This window comes from Diceros bicornis, chromosome 5 (genome assembly GCF_020826845.1).
Source record: "Diceros bicornis minor isolate mBicDic1 chromosome 5, mDicBic1.mat.cur, whole genome shotgun sequence".
Classification (NCBI taxonomy): Eukaryota; Metazoa; Chordata; class Mammalia; order Perissodactyla; family Rhinocerotidae; genus Diceros; species Diceros bicornis.
Genome location: NC_080744.1, coordinates 39,723,002 through 39,733,255, shown reverse-complemented (window position 1 = coordinate 39,733,255; position 10,254 = coordinate 39,723,002).

Below are 10,254 nucleotides of genomic sequence, written 5' to 3'. Positions count from 1 at the left end.
GCTCTGGACTGGAGTTCTTGGCTCTCCCGGGCCTGGGCCACCTCTGCAGCTGGTCTCACTGCCCAGAAGGGGCTGTGTCCCACCCAAAGTTCTCCCTCACTTTCGTAGCTGGTTTGAGAGAGTGAAAAATAAACTCCTCACCAGACCGGTGTAGAACAGCTGGTCTGACCAGACAAACATTCACACATAATTATTTTCATGTTTGAGCAGAATGGATTTGGGACACAAGCTGGAGGTGTCAGATCAGGAGTGGGGACAGGCAGGGCAGGCACGGCCTGACAGACAGGTGGCTCCAGGGATCAGGAATCACAGTCTGTCCTGAAAGTCTCCTCTTCCTTTCCCTCCTCCTCCTTCTCCTCCTCTTTCTTTTTTATTTTTTCCCAGAGCAGACAAACCAGTTTAGCCATACAAGCAGAAGTTAATTTAAATTATTTTGCAAAACAAGTGGAACTTAACTAGGCCCACTTCTTGTTAATGCCTCTGAAAATCATAAACAAAATTTAAACTGTTCCCCAAAATTGATGTGACTACTTTAAACCAATTCCCTACCACCAGTAAAACTCTAATGTGACAACCAATCACTATGAAGAGTGAACAGCCACTGCTTCCTCGCCATGTGAGCTGCCTTATGACGATATACCTCTGAGCCTCATTCCATATTCTAAGTATGGCAACACCTGCTTTCTTTTGCTGGCCGTTTGCTTGGAGTATCACCTTCTATCCCTTCACTCTGAGCCTATGTTTTTCTTTAGAGCTGAGATGTGTTTCCTGGACGCAGAATATTGTTGGGTCTTGTTTTTCAATCCATCGAGCCACTCTGTGTTTTTTTGATTGGGGAATTCAGTCCATTTACATTTAAAGTGATTATTGATATATGAGGGCTTAGTACTACCGTTTTATCTCTTATTTTTTGGTTGTTCTACATTTCCATGGTTTCTCTTTCCATGGTTTCTCTTTCCCTGTATTTCTGTCTGCGATTTCAGTTTGATGGTTTTCGGTGACGGTTTTCTCGGTTTTCTATTTATCATTTGTGTCTCTGCTCTGATTTTTTGTTTAGTAGTTACCATGAGGTTTGTATAAAAGATCTCATAGATGAGATAGTCCATTTTCTGATAGCCTCTTATGTCCATTAGCATAAGCAGTTTCATCCCCATCCGCTTCCCCTTCTGTGTTGTTGACTGTTTTTATCATGAAAGATGTTGAATTTTGTCAAATGCTTTTTCTGTGTCTATTGAGATAATTATGTAATGTTTTTTTCCTTTGTTCTATCAATATGATATATTACAATGATTAATTTTTGGATCTTGCACTCCTGGGATAAATCCCACTTGCTCATGATATATGATCCTTTTTATGTAATGCTGTCACACTCACTTATGATCTCCCACACTCAAAGGAACACACACACACACAAACTCACACACAACTATGGCTGCCCTGGTCCCGGGTGGGTGTCACAGTGACAGAGCCTGGCTCTGGGGTTGCCCTTGTCTGATGACCTCTCCTCAGGACCCTCTTCCCTCTGCTTCTTATATATTTGGCTGTATTTTGATTCTACAACTTCTCCATTTTATCACAAATTCTTATTTTTCAGTGGTGTTGATGATGGTATGTACTGGCTTGGGTAGAAAAAACACTCCTGTGTTTCTCCTTTACTACTCACACGGAACACGTCTGACACTTCTGGTCACCAAATGAGTGGGTTTTTCTCCCACATGAAGCAATTCTCTGTGACGCCAGCTTGGTGTCTTATAATTCTACTCAATTCTGACACTATCTACCTGGAGATAGCGTCAGATCCCACAAGTTAAGCGATCAGTCCCACAAGACTGCCTCCACTTCAGATGCCAATTGCAAGTCCCAGGTTGTCATCTATACTTCAGAGTAACTGACTATAAATTGGGGTTCCCACGACCCCCTTCTTTGGTTCGATAATTTACTAGAATGGCTCACAGAATTGGGGGAGACACTTACTTATGTTTACCAGTTTATTAAAGGATGTGATAAAGGATACAGATGAACAGCCAGATGAAGAGGTATGTAGGGCGAGGTCTGGAAGGGTCCCAAGCAGAGGAGCTTTTGTCCTCGTGGAATTGGGGTGTGTCACCCTCCTGGAGTGGATGTGTTTGCCAACCCAGAAGCTCCCTGAACCCCATAATATTGGGATTTTTGTGGAGGCATTATCACATATACATGATCGATTTTAACTCCATTTCCAGCTCCCTCCCATCTCCAGATAATGGGGGGTGGGGCTGAAAGTTCCAAGCTTCTAATCATGGCTTGGTCTTTCCAATGACCAGCCCCCATCCAGGAGCCCACCAAGAGTCACCTCATTAGAACAAATGACACTTGTGTCACCCAGAGAATTCCAAGGAGCTGGGTCTCAGATGCCCCCAACACTTAGGAAATTACAAAGATCTTAGGAGCTCTGTGTCAGGAACTGGAGTAAAGACTAAATATCAGAACAAATGATTCTCCCAGCACCCCTATTTACAAGGATTTTAGGAGGTCTGTGTCAAGAACCAGGGACAGAGACAAATATATATATTTTTCTAATTATTTCACATGGCTATTGTGTTTTATTTCATGCCAGCCGTTTTACGTTATTTCCCTTAATTCTCATAGCTACCAAAATATGTTCAGTAGTATTACTATCCCCATTTTATCAATGATGAAACTCAGGGCCAAGGAGGAAAAAAGCGGCGCCTGACTCCATCTGCTGGGAGCTGACCTGACACCAACTGCTGGGTGGTGGTGCTCTCCTGATGAACACACTTTCACGAACACCAACATCAGATGACAGCATGGCTATGCAGACGTAATGGAGTGAGACAGAAATAAGGCCACTCCAGAATCATGTCTGAGTGTGGACAAAAACAAGATCACCGTGAGGCCACCAAAATGAGTGACCTTTGCGCTCTCCTGTCTAGCATGAGAGATTGCTGCTGCTTTACCAATCACAGCTTTAGCCCTGCCCCATTCCCCTACCTCCTAGATAGAAATTAAGATATCCAGTCATAGAACTGCCCTCACTTTCCAACAGCACACAACCCAGAGCAACACTTCACTTCCTCGAACATTCCGTAAGTCACCTCACATAAGCCCAAACCCCACAATAAACCCCTCTGACCCCCCGCTTACTGAGACACTCCAGGTTACTCATGGTGTGCGGTCTCCTCGGTTTGCAACAAGTACCAATAAACCCAAATTTGTTCGACTACAGTGATGTTCCCAGTGGTATTTGGCTGGTGGGCATCAATTAGGGTTCAGCAACTTGCTGAGGATCACTAAACTCAAAAGTAGCAAAGCCGGGACTGGGACTGGAGGCTTTAAAAGCAATGCCGGGCTTCCAACCGCCACACCACCATGCATCTTTGGGCACTTACTGCGTAGCACGCCCGATTGTGTCGTGAGGAATTGAACTTACCTAAGGGGAGCTCTGGCCTTTGCCCTTGGCTACTGGGAGGTGATCTCTGCCCGCCTGGGGTAGCCTGCCTGATGGGAGTGTCTTTGTTTGCTGGGGACTTTGGCCGATGAACAGCCTCATAATGTGATTTGTGATGGGGCCTCTGGAACAGGCTGTATCAGTTCCAATGATACTCCAAAGGCACTGGGACTAAAGCTATTAGCCTGACCTCTGGGAGGGGCTGGAGACAAAGACCAGCCGCGTGCATGCACAGTATGTGATGGAGCCCCAGTACAAACTCTGGACACCAGAGGTTCAGGCGAGTTTCCCTGGTTGGTAATCCTCTGGGTGTACTGTCACTCACTGTGGCCAGGAGGCGGTGATACCATCCATGGATCCACAGGGAGGGGGCGACTGGAGGCTCTGCATTTAGACCCTTCCTGGACTCTGCCCTGTGCTTTGCTTCCTTTAGCGGGTTTCAATTTGTATCCTTTCGCTATTAAAAAAAACCCCATGTAATCATAAGTATAGAGCTTTCCCGAGTTCTGTGAGCCATTCTAGCAAATAATCAAACCTGAGGGTGATCCTGGGGCCCCCTGAACTTGCAGCTGCTGTCTGAAGTGAGGGCAGTCTTGTGAGGGCTGTTCTCTCAGACTGCAGTGTTTGGTGAGCTCCCTAGCAGGTGTGGTCAGACCTCCTGGGCAGACTGGGCAGTCTGGAGGACTCTGCCCTCAACCTTGCAGTTTGGCTGACTCAGGACACCTGTGCTCTGGAGCATGAGAAGGGGCACAAGTAGAAAAAAAGACTTGAGGAACTTTCAGTAAAGCCAGAGAGAGGGCCGAGGAGTTCTGTACAGCCCCATAGTGGGCTGGGCTGAGGCTCAAGGCCATACCTGGTATGTGAGTGTGCATGTGTGTGTGAGTGTGTTTGTCTATCTCACCCACCAACTAGCTGCTGTTACCCCAGGCCCCCTGACTATCTGAGGGCCAGGAGGTCCCGTTAGCCCCACCCTGATCTGAGTGAGGACAGTGGCTCTGGCAGCTCTCAGGTCCCATATACAAGCTCTGTGTGGGTTCCACAAGGCTCTTCCTGCAGCCTGTGGGCTGCTCCTGGGCCAGGCCCGGAGCCGGCCCGTGAAGACAGGATGGCCCTACAGGCTGTCTCATCACCAGACCTGGGACTGGGCTGGCACTCTGCCCTCTGCCCAAAACAGGTGGTGGCAGTGGGAATGCTGAACTGACAGACATTTCTTTTTCCTGATAAAGTTGGATTTATCTCAACAATGCAAGAATGGGGCCAGCCCGGTGGCGTAGCAGTTAAGTGCAAGCGCTCTGCTTCGGTGGCCCGGGGTTCACAGGTTCGGATCCCGGGTGCGCGCTTAACCACCATGTCAAGCCATGCTGTGGCAGCGTCCCATATAAAGTAGAGGAAGATGGGCACAGATGTTATCCCAGGGCCAATCTTCCTCAGCAAAAAGAGGAGGATTGGCATCGGATGTTAGCTCAGGGCTGAGCTTCCTCACAAAAAAAAATAAACAAATAAATAAAGTGAGATGCTCAAAAAAATGATGTTCTTTGCTTTAAAAAAAAATGCAAGAATGATTTTATAAAACTTATAAATTTTATTTAACAGTGTATAGGCCAAATGAAAATAATAATATAAAAGTAATTGCTTGATAAAATTGAACACAAACTCAGGATTTATGAAAAACTCTTAATAAATTAGGAATAGAAGGGCATTTACTTAACCTGATGAAGAGTATCTATGATGGTTAATTTTATGTCAACTTGGCTGGGCCACAGTGCCACAATATTTGGTCAAACAGTATTCTGGATGTTTCCGTGAGAATATTTTGGATGAGATTAACATTTAAATCAGTGGATGTTTAAATCAGAGTAAAGCAGATTACCCTCCATAATGGGGATGCACCTCATCCAATCAGTTGAAGGCGTTAATAGAGCAAAGACTGACCTCCCCCTAAGCAGGTGGGAACTCTGCCAGCAGACTGCCTTTGGACTCAGGCTGCAACTCTTCCCTAGGTCTCAGCCTGCCAGCCTTCCCAGCAGATTTTTGGACTCACCAAGCCCCTGTGATTGTGTGAGCTAATTCCTTACAGCAAATCAATCTCTCTCTCTGTCTCTCTCTCTCTCATATACATATATATCCTGTTGGTTCTGTTTCTCTGAAAAACCTTGACTAATATGGTGTCCATTAGAAGAAAAAAGAAAGCCCTGTCATCTTCGATTTATTTCCTTAAAGTTCAGGAACAAGATCAGGATTCCTGCTATGTCCCTTTCTTGACAACAGTTTCCTGGAGCTCATTCCGTTTCTGTGGGCCGGGAATCCAGGCATGACGTAGCAGTTCCTCTACAGTCAAGGTGTTGGCTGGGGCTGCAATCAACTCAAGGTTGGACTGGGGAAAGATCTGCCTCCAAGCTTACACATGTGGCTGTTGGCAGGACTCAGGTCCCCATGTACTGTTGTCCTGAAGCTGCCCCCAGCTCCCTGTCATTGGGCCTGTCCACAGGGCAGGTCACAACAGGTAAGCTGGCTTCATCAAAGTGAGCAAGCAGAAGAACCAGAGAGGGATCCTAGGGAACATTCTAGAGGAAAAAAATGACCAAACTCTGTGACAGATCAGATTCAGGGGCATAAGCAAGGTGATGATCCACAGAAGACTCTGGAGGTTGCAGCCTGAAAAAATGGTGGTGGCGAGAATGATGAGGTGCTTTAGAAAGACCTCTGGCCTTTGTGGTGGGCTCAGTTTGAGAAACTGTCCTATGGTGAGCTACCTCTGAGAAGTTCTGTTGTCTGCCAGAGGAATGTGCTCAGAGGGGTGAGCTCAGAACCACAGTCTGACAGTTTTGAACTTAAATAGGGAGATGCTCTGGAGGACTGGAGAAACAAACACTGCCCCATGCAGCTCTAAAGAGATCAGGCCCAGTGATGGCTTTAAAAGGCACAAGAGTGGCAAGGAGGAGAATGACAAGGCAGCGGAGCCCACACAGTCAGAGCACAGAGTTGGACTGGACCTCAGGGACCCGTAGCTCATCACTCTCACCCACAGATAAAGAAACGACACCCAAGGATGACCCAGGGTCACACAGCGAGCCCAGAGAATGTTGGACGCTCACTGTTTTAGGCAATCTTGTGGTCATTATCCTTCTTTTAGGAACTGTACCCATTTCCCTGTGGGGAACTCTCCTCTCCTCCATGATTAGCTCACAAGCTTAGGGCTCTGGCCAACCACCTCAACTCCAGGGATGGGTTTGTGGCTCGGCCTGGTCAGTCAGAGCAGTGCGCTACATTCTCCTTGATACCAGCTCAACACAAGGTTGACATGAGGGAAGCCATATTGTAGAAAAGAAACCATATTGTAACACTTTGAATGAGCTCTGATTAACTAACCCAGACATGTTCTGTAGATTTTATGGCCCCTGCCAGCTGCTATGAGTCAATAACTTTGTTCTCTTGAGTTCCTTAGAAATGTGATGACCCCCAGGCAGAGAGTCTATGCTGATAGCCATCATCAGTGAGAACTGAAAGATAAGGGTATAGGGCATTGTTCTGTTCTCTGATGCATATCCAGTAAAACAAAAGACTATCAGGAACTAAGACTAGGTGCCTGCCCCACCCGCAGAGCAGCCCCCTATATAACTGGCCTGTAGGCTTTATTCTGTAAGATGGTTCTTTTGGACATGAGTTGGCCATCTTCCCTCTTGCTAACAAGCTGTAATAAAAAGTCCTCTCTCTCCTACCTGCTTGCCTCTTGACTATCAGCATGTTTTGCGGCGGGCAGACGACTACTGCGGTGGGCAGTAACACCCTGGCCACAAAGACTGGCTTAGGGATGAGTGAATGCCCAGCCAGAGAGACACCAAGAGACTTTTTGTAGGCCTGCAGAGGTGGGCACTGTCTCCCACTGGACTTGAACCTGGGCGGATGTGAGGCTGAAGTGCGTGCTACCATTTGGCCCTGAGGAAGGAAGAGCCTGTCTGAGGATGGAGGCAAGACAGAGGTAGCCAGGACCAGTGATGGAGAGAGACACTGTGCTGTCTACAGTGTTAGTCCAAGTTTAAATTAGTCCCCCTCCTGACAGCTCAATCATTCGTTCCATACATTCCTCCCATGCTCCACCCACTTTTTGGCCTAATCTCACTTGAGTTGTGATTTTTGTCACTTACAATCGTGAATCCTAACTAACATACTTGGAAAAGAGAGTTTAATGGAGAGGAGAGTGTTGGACTCAGAACTGTGAAGTGGAAGGAAAATCAAACCAGAGAACAAGCCTTTGCCGCTGGGAGATCAATAAAGACTTTCAGGATCAGGTATTACCCTAAAGTAACTCGTGCACACACACACCAGGAGACATGTATGAGACTGTTTGTGGCAGCACTATTTGTGTTACCAAAAAGCTAAATCCAAAAGTCCATCAAGAAGGGAATGGATAAATAAATTACAGTATATTCAAACAATGGAATACTATACAGCAAGGAAAAATAGCAAACTATGGCTTTGCACATTGGCGTGGATGACTCTCAAAGACACAATGAAAAAAGCAAGTAAATATGGTTGCATTTGGATTACTACCCAACAATCCGAAACTTAACAATATATTATTTAGGGATGCATACATATGTAGTAAACATAACGAAAGTTGAGAAAATGATAAACACAAAATTCAGATTAGTTGTTACCCTTCCAGGGAGGTTATGATTACAGCAGAGAAGCACACATGAGCTTCAAAAGAATCAGCAATATTCTGTTTCTCTGGGGTGATAGTGGTGGTGAGTACACGGGTATAAGTGCTTTATTACTTTTTACATCATACATGTGAGTATGTGTGATATATATTCTTTTGTATTATAAAACATTTCATAATAAAAGTAAATATAAGAGTCAGGATCAATCCCTGGGAGGCTGTCACAGCACGTGGTTGACAGGATGGTGATTCCATGCCTGATGTGGCAGCTCTATCTGTAATGAACAAAGAGAACCAGCAGTGGCTGCCGTTTATTGAGCCTGACCTGTGGGCTGAACACTTCTAAGCATTTGCATTTTCTCACTTAATTCTCACAACAGCCCAGTGAGGCAGGTACTGTGCTAAGAGTTAGGTTGTGAGGTTGGAGTCAGTGAAATAACTTGCCCAAGGCCACACAGCCAGCAGAAGTGGAGCCAGGATCTCAACCCAGGTCACCTGCAGAACCCACGTGCTGGGCCACCCCACGTGCTGCCAAAGCCTGTCTTTGGAGGCAGGACAAACCCCTGAGAATCCTCATTCTCAATGCAGAGCTCTAGTAGTTGCCAGACTGGCCAACGTGTCTTAAGCCAGAAGGCCTAAATCATCCTCTCACAGTATCTGGAACAGAGAATCTGTAGTGTGACTTGGTCCCGAGCTGCCCAAGATTGGGAGGGAAAGTCAACTTGCTTGGGACTGAGGGAGTTCCTGGGACTCAGGAATTTGAATGCAAAAATGAGGAGAGTCCTGGGCAAATCAGAAAAGGTTTGTCATTCTGCCTAATACCTGGTCTGGAGCAACAAGCAAGGACAGAGAACAGGCCTACCTGATGCTGCGCAGGTGCAGGAAAATGGAGAAAACACCCACGACTCTAGACCATTAGGTGTATTAACCCATCCACTAGTACAACACGACCTTATCAATATCTTGAGATTTTCTATTAATCAGAAGAATGTGTCCCCCTTGTGGGCAGGGCTGGGGGGAAGCAGGAGTGCACATCCTTTCTTCATCGGCAGAGAAGACGTGGAAAGAGGAGCTAGAAGCATTTGCATCCCAGCAGAGAGCCCCAGGAGGGAGCGCAAGCTCTTCTCCAACTCCAGCCCTCCTCAGGCAGGGGCCTGGTCTGGAGGGAATGAACCTCGAGTGAGCATTGAACAGCGAGGTAGCTCCCTCTGGGGAAGGCAGAAGAGAATGGGATTGTGGGAGAGGGCTGGAGTTCAAATCCTGGTCTGTGTACCTTGAGATGATTACTGAACTTAAGTCTGTTTGTCATCACTAAAAGGAGACAGCAACCACTTCATGGCCTTGCTCTAATAATTACTCAGAATACTGTATGTGAAGAAGTTGACATAATATCTGACCCATGTTAGGTACTTGGTAAGTGGTATTTGTTATTTAAAATTTTTATCATTATTTTAGAGATGGACCTATATCCTGATTGTGAAATGGAGATGGAGCACTTTTATTTATGTAAACGTCTAGGTAAAGTCTCTCACTGAACTACTATCACAATCCAATAGCACTTCGAATTTCTCTCTTTATGGCTAGGATGTCCATCAACAGTAAAATGGATAAATAAACCTTGGTGTATTCATGCAATAAAATACTATGCAGCTATGAAAATGAATACTCTGTATCTACACACAACAATATGGATGGCTTTCATAAATATAATGTCGAGTGTAAGAAACCAGGCACAAAAGAATAATACTGAATGATGGCATTTATATAAAGTTCCAAAACTGACAAAATGAATTTTGGGAGTCAGGAGAATAGTGATTGGAAGGAAGTATATGGAGGGTTTAATATTCTGTCTCTTGATCAGGAGAGCTGGTTCCATAGGTCTGTTCAATAGTGAAATGCATCGAACTGCACACTTATGATGCATGCACTTTTGTGTATGTACATTAAGCTTTAATTAAGAGTTTATTTTAAAATGTAAAGGATACCACATCTGCATGGTGGACTGTACTAGTCTTCAAGTTGTGCCCGCCAAGTAAGTATTCCCATTGCTCTCCTCTGTCAACAACTCCTGCCTTGTGGCCTCAGGTGAGAGGATGTGACCAGGACTGGCCTATCACAATATGTCATCTCCTTGGCACTCGGCCGA